Here is a 7,589-nt window from a genome sequence, read left to right on the forward strand (position 1 = left end):
ACAGAGTATTTGTACACTACTAAAACTATTTTGATATTAACCCAAACTTTTCTATTTATTTAAATATAAATTATAATCCCCAGGTCAACCATTAAGAAAATATGAAATCAGTAAAGAAAATGAGAAGAGCAAAAGGAAGTATTAAAGCAAAATGAATTAAACAAAGAAAAGGAAAATGGAGAAAACAAGGATCAAAAGTACATATGACATATAGAAACCAAATAATGAAATGGTCATTCTATCTTATTGGGAATGAATTTAAATGCAAAGTGAATAACTTTGCCAATGAAAAGGTGGAAATTGGCAGAAGTGATTACAAATAAATCATTACATGTTAAAAATTTAGACCTGGGAATCAGACCAGTCTGACTAACACAGGTGACTTCAATATGCATTTCTGGGACTGGAATGTGGGATCCACAGCTGGCTTGGTATGTGGCTGCCAAACCCCTCACCCTGTGCTGGGTTTCCATGATGAACTTTCTAGTGCTGCTGAGCCATATCCCAGCCTAGGTGGACTCTCATTGCTGGTTCCTGGCCTGGAACCCAACAAGGATCCTACTGGCTTCACCTATGGGTGACCATACACTCAACCACTGGGGTCATGAGGGTGGCAGATGGATCTGCAAGTCTGTCTTCTTGAGGGTAACCAGAGAACTGTGTGAATGGAGGCTTAATCTCCCTTTGAGAATCAGATGGCTTCTACCAGCTTTGAAGCTGTTGCTTGTATTTGGAAGTGAAAAAGGATACACTTTGGAAGGTGAAGGAAATGAGGTCAAAGCAGTGGCATGGGCCCCATCTGGCAAATACCTAGCAAACTGCAACCAAGATAAGAATGTCTCTCAGGGAATTTGATGAAGAGAATGAGTATGAACATGTGAGTGTCCTCAACTCCCATACTTAGAATGTCCAGCATGTGGTCTGGAACCCAAACCAGGAATTTTAGGCTTTTACCAGCTGAAATGACACAGTGAACCTGCACCAGGATGAAGAAGATGACAAGGTATGTTGCACCACCCTAGAAAGTCACAATCCCACCTTTTGGAGCATTAACTTTGTCTCCAGTAGCCAGCACCTGACATCTTGTGCTGATAACTGTGCTATGCATATTTTGTGCCAGTGCCTACAAGGCGACAAGCAAGTGGTGGAATGCAGTGGCTCTGAGCCTAGCTGGAAATGTTTCTCCAGATTATCTGGCTTTTCCTTTAAGAGCAATTATGATACTGCTTGTTGTCAGTTGATGTGGGCTGAGATTCAGACTTTCTTACAGAGGTTGTGGCTTTAATCCATTGAATGGCAGTCAAAGTTCCCCAAGATGCTGCAGACTGAGCCTGGTAAACAGAAAGCTGCTATATCAGATGCCATTGGACACTTAAGGAGGTTTCAGAGCAGCAGTGGAGCTCACCAGGAGTCTTCCACAAGGGTGCCGGGAGAACTCACTAGAAAGGAAGACAATTATGCATCTCACGTGCTTACCAAGTGCCAGAGGAGCAAACACACTCAGCATCTTGGAAGAGAAGTAACTTCCATTTGTCATGTTTCTTCAATTCCCTCTATTGAAAAAGTAAAATTATCATAAACTGATTCTGTATTTTTGGGTTACCCTTTTTAATTCTACCAAATTATATTCTTTACATTTTGAATTTAATTAAATACTTATAAATTTAGAACTGCTATACTCTTACTGGTGAAATAGATAATTTAAAAATATTTCTCATCATTACTAATATTTTTGCCATAATATATTTCTGTTGATATTAACTAGAGTAGAATAGCTTTCTTTTGGCTATTTTTTGCATGGTACTTTTTTCAGGTTTCACTTTAAGCTTATCTCAGCAATTAACATATTAATCAGAGAAAAACCTAAGATTATATAGAGGATTTGAAAAAGCCACTTGTTTTTCAAGCAACAACGGATTTCTTTAATGAGCAGTATGTGAATCTTCAAATAATTATTAATATCAAAATGACATAAAAAAGCAAGCTTAAATTCTCTTCACAATGTGATTAAATGGAAATGAACAAATGAACAAAGTGAAATTTCCCACATACTTGGAAATTAAAATATATAATCATAAATGCCACATAGTTTATAAAGGACATAATGAATTTAGAACATATTTTGGAATTCAGTTTTTAAAAAAACTATACCTGAAAATATGTTGGTAGCAACAAAAAATAAAGCATCAAAGGCCAATTTATAGCCTGTAAGGCACGAGATGGAAATAAAAAAGTAAAGCTAGAAATCAAGGTACTAAACATCCATCACAGGATTTTCCAAAATTGAGAGACAATTAAACTTAAAGGAGATAAAAAGAAAGAAAAATATCAAATGAATAGAATAGGAAAAAATATCAAATGAATGGAACAGTATAAAAACGAAGGGTGAATGGAAACACAGATAATTTTTAAAAAGCAATAAACATAGCAGGTTTATGTATAGATTGTTCCAGAAAATTTGAGGTGTAAATGTCAACATCAGAAATTAAAAGATAAACTTTTTCAAGTGTAAATAATGTCATATTTTAAAAATTATGTCATAAATTTGGAAATCTAGTTGGAATGAATGCAGTTTAAGTAAAAACATTACAAAATCTGATACAAGAAGAATTAGGAAACTGAATTTAAGATTTAAATTGCAATTTAAATTCAGAATCATTAAGATTCTCACAAGGAAAACATTACAACCAAATGTCTTCAGAATAAATTCAACAAAACATTATTGATAAGATAAAATGGTAAAGTTGAATCTACCAGAAAACAAAAGTTACTATAAAAATATTGACAGTATGGAAAGGAGCAAAGGGCCAGAATTGAGAGAGCAAAAGAAGTTCCAAAAGTATATGTATTTATTTATTTGAGCTGCAACAAATTTGGCCCTGAAACAAAATGGTTGCGGGGGTAATATGGGGTGTTTTCAATATACCTTGCTGTCTCATTTGCATATCTATATAGAAAAACCAAAACATAATGCCTATTTCATATGCTGTATAAAATCAATTGTAGATGACTCTGAGTATGTCTTGGAAAAGCAAAACAATAAAGAAAAATTTTTCAAAAATAATACATAAAATTCATAATCAATAAAGGAAAAGATAGTTGAATTGAACCAAATGACCCTCAAAAATGATATTCACTGGAGAGGAAAAATTTAAGGAATGAAATGGCAATCCAGAAAGTGAGAGGTAATATTTACCACACATAAACCATCAATGCCACATATCAAGAAAATATAAGTTGCTCTATCATAAATAAAGAAGACAGAAAAATCAATGGAAAAAGGGACAATATATTTGATGATGCATCACTTATCATAATTCCAAAGGGTCAATAAAAGCACAGAAAACCACTTAACTTCATTAGAAATCAGGGAAATACACACTAAATGCTCACCCAATTATCATAAACAAATTCACATATAAGGATTTTTAAAAATGGCACACTTAAAAAATATCTAATTAGTGACAAAATTATGAAATACTTTCAAAATGTCTTTGGGATTATTTTTATCCTTTGATGGAAATATTTTTATTACAATAAAAATTAAAAAGTGAGATGGAATAATTTCATAAAAGTGAAAATGAAATTTTGAAATGATTAGAATAAACATGTGTGTAAATGTGTATATTTATATGAGATATATAAAGAGGCTCAACAATGAAGAAAACTATTTCAATGATCTTGTATCATAATATTAAAGTGTACCTCACAAAAATCCCTAAATTGATTACAATGCAACATTTATGACACAAGGCATTTATTGATTTCTTGCATATATGAATAACTAAGGCAAATGTATAAGAAAAAAATGATTTCCCATGAATATTAAAGTATATAAGCAGACATTTAACAAAAAGTTTTATATATGTACTTATAATAATATCAAAATAAACCTGATAGTGTTAAAACCTAATATTAAAATAAACCTAATAAACTATCTCTAAAATTATAAATTGGCATATTATTTGGAGTTGTTTATTTCATAAATGTTTAAATATCTTGTCAAAATATATGTCCAAAGATGTAGATATTCCACCCCTGAATTTATTTTCAGAAAATATGATATTTATACAAAGATGAATGTTATAAAATCAACTGTGCATACTTATTTAAGTTACTAAAATTCTGAAAGCAAACTTAATGCCTATAGCAAGGAATCATTTTAAATTCATGGAGTTACATAGGACCAGGCCAGGAAGCCATTAAATCCAGGTAGTACATAAATTTTTTCAATACATCCAACTGGTATATAAAAATGACAATTACTAAATGATATTCAATTCAGGATAGTAACATATATGTACATATGATGCAGTAAGAAATAAGACTGGTTTTAGTTGACTTGATGGTTTAATTTATAATAATTTCATCCTCTTCATTTTTTATTTCTATACATTTGCTAATGAGTAGACTTATTATTTAGCTTAATGTGAAAATAATTGTTACAATAAAGAAATATCAAGGGATGGAAATAATTTAAAGTTGACTTAAAATATTCCTATCTGGATTTTAATTAAAAGTTTTAGCAATCTAGCAATTTGTTACAAATGGAAATTATGTTATATGAAATTAGAATTCATCATTCCATGTATTATTTTTCCATTTAAGCACAAAAAATTTGCAGAGATATGCAAATAGCACATAACATATCAGAATTGTTTAATAATGCAGAATATTTCCAATCTGTTTATTGAGCTGTTTAAAAGTTTCAGATAGGACTTCTGGAGAAGATGGCGGCTTAGTAAGACACGCGGATCTTAGTTCCTCCTCCAGAACAGCTACTAGGGGAGTAGAAATGATACAGAACAGCTCCCAGAGCCACAACAGAGATAAAAAAAGACAGCGTACCCCATCCTGCAATGGCTGACTGGCTGAGAGAACCTGCTTCAGTGAGATCGCCGAGGGGCGCGGGCTTCACCGGGAGGGGCGGCAAGCGGCTGGAGTTCCTCCCTTCCCCCTTCCCGGGCCAGCTGGGAGAATCAGACAGGCAGTCCCCTCAAGTGGTGGTGGCTGGCACCCACACCACGCACGGCACCCCGGACCAACTGAGAGAATTGAATCGGAAATGCCCAGGCCGCGGAGAACGGAGATGGGGGGTGGGGGGCCCTTCCAAACACGTGACTCCCTGGGAACGGTGCACTATCCTGGGTGGGCCATGGTGGCTGGCGCCCTCCTGCCACACTTGGCAACACGGGTTGACTAGGAAATTTGGACGGGCACTCTCCTGGGCTGCAGCGGCCGGCGAGCCTCCCCATGTACGGACCCTGGGCCAGCTGACACTCTTCCAAGCCACTTCGACTGGCGAACCTCCCCGATAGCAAGAGTTTTCCAAAGTTAAAGGACCCACAGCACCTTTTACTGGTGGGACCCGCAGACAAATGTGTGCCATGAGCACCAACAACTGGGCAGAATAAGTAAACAGATCCCAAGATTTCACAGAAAAATCTTCCAAAATGTTGGGTCCAGCACCGAGGGAAATCTGACTAAGTGCCCAGACACCAGCAGGAGATAACAGATTATGCTAAAAAAATTGAAAATATCACCCAGTCAAAGGAACAAACCAATAGTTCAAGTGAGATACAGGAGCTGAGAAAACTAATGTTGAATATACGAACAGAAATGGAAAACCTCTTCAAAAATGAAATCGATAAATTGAGGGAGGACATGAAGAAGACATGGGCTGAACAAAAAGAAGAAATAGAAAAACTGAAAAAACAAATCACAGAACTTATGGAAGTGAAGTATAAAGTAGAAAAGATGGAAAAAACAATGGATACCTACAATGATAGATTTAAGAGACAGAAGATAGAATTAGAAATTTGGAGGACGGAACATCTGAATTCCAAAAAGAAACAGAAACTATCAGAAAGAGAATGGAAAAATTTGAACAGGGTATCAGGGAACTCAAGGACAATATGAGCCGCATAAATATACGTGTTGTGGGTGTCCCAGAAGGAGAAGAGAAGGGAAAAGGAGGAGAAAAACTAATGGAAGAAATTATCACTGAAAATTTCCCAACTCTTATGAAAGACGTAAATTTACAGATCCAAGAAGTGCAGCGCACCCCAAAGAGAATAGACCCAAATAGGCATTCTCCAAGACACTTACTAGTTAGAATGTCAGAGGTCAAAGAGAAAGAGAGGATCTTGAAAGCAGCAAGAGAAAAACAATCCATCACATACAAGGGAAACCCAATAAGACTGTGTGTAGATTTCTCAGCAGAAACCATGGAAGCTAGAAGACAGTGGGATGATATATTTAATTTACTAAAAGAGAAAAACTGCCAACCAAGACTTCTATATCCAGCAAAATTGTCCTTCAAAAATGAGGAAGAAATTAAAACATTCTCAGACAAAAGTCACTGAGAGAATTTGTGTCCAAGAGACCAGCTCTGCAAGAAATACTAAAGGGAGCACTAGAGTCAGATATGAAAAGACAGAAGAGAGAGGTATGGAGAAGAGTGTAGAAAGAAGGAAAGTTAGATATGATATATATAATACAAAAGGCAAAATGGTAGAGGAAAATATTATCCAAACAGTAATAACACTAAATGTTAATGGACTAAATTCCCCAATCAAAAGACATAGACTGGCAGAATGGATTAAAAAACAGGATCCTTCTATATGCTGTCTACAGGAAACACATCTTACACCCCAAGATAAACATAGGTTGAAAGTGAAAGGTTGGGAAAAGATATTTCATGCAAATAACAACCAGAAAATAGCAGGAGTGGCTATACTAATATCCAATAAATTAGACTTCAAATGTAAAACAGTTAAAAGAGACAAAGAAGGACACTATCTACTAATAAAAGGAACAATTAAACAAGAAGACATAACAATCATAAATATTTACACACCGAACCAGAATGCCCCAAAATACGTAAGGAATACACTGCAAACACTGAAAAGGGAAATAGACACATATACCATAATAGTTGGAAACTTCAATTCACCACTCTCATCAATGGACAGAACATATAGACAGAGGATCAAAAAAGAAATAGAGAATCTGAATATTACTATAAATGAGCTAGACTTAACAGACATTTATAGGACATAACATCCCACAACAGCAGGATACACCTTTTTCTCAAGTGCTCAGGGATCATTCTCAAATATAGACCATATGCTGGGTCACAAAGCAAGTCTTAACAAATTTAAAAAGATTGAAATCATACACAACACTTTCTCGGATCATAAAGGAATGAAGTTGGAAATCAATAATAGGCAGAGTGCCAGAAAATCCACAAATATGTGGAGGTTCAACAACACACTCTTAAACAACGAGTGGGTCAAAGAAGAAATTGCAAGAGAAATTAGTAAATACCTCGAGGCAAATGAAAATGAAAACACAACATATCAAAACTTATGGGATGCAGCAAAGGCAGTGCTAAGAGGGAAATTTATTGCCCTAAATGCCTATATCAGAAAAGAAGAAAAGGCAAAAGTGCAGGAAATAACTGTCCACTTGGAAGAACTGGAGAAAGAACAGCAAACTAATCCCAAAGCAAGCAAAAGGAAAGAAATACCAAAGATTAGAGCAGAAATAAATGAAATTGAAAACATGAAAACAATAGAGAAAATCAA

The 7,589-nt window shown here is 35.1% G+C and overlaps 1 pseudogene; it reads left to right on the forward strand.

Annotated features, from left to right (window-relative positions):
• The first annotated feature begins 471 nt into the window (after positions 1-471).
• LOC143673035 (putative cytosolic iron-sulfur protein assembly protein CIAO1 pseudogene) lies at positions 472-1,285 on the forward strand (annotated as a pseudogene).
• Positions 1,286-7,589: the final 6,304 nt, after the last annotated feature.

This window comes from Tamandua tetradactyla (assembly GCF_023851605.1).
Source record: "Tamandua tetradactyla isolate mTamTet1 chromosome 25 unlocalized genomic scaffold, mTamTet1.pri SUPER_25_unloc_2, whole genome shotgun sequence".
In the NCBI taxonomy this organism is placed as follows: Eukaryota; Metazoa; Chordata; class Mammalia; order Pilosa; family Myrmecophagidae; genus Tamandua; species Tamandua tetradactyla.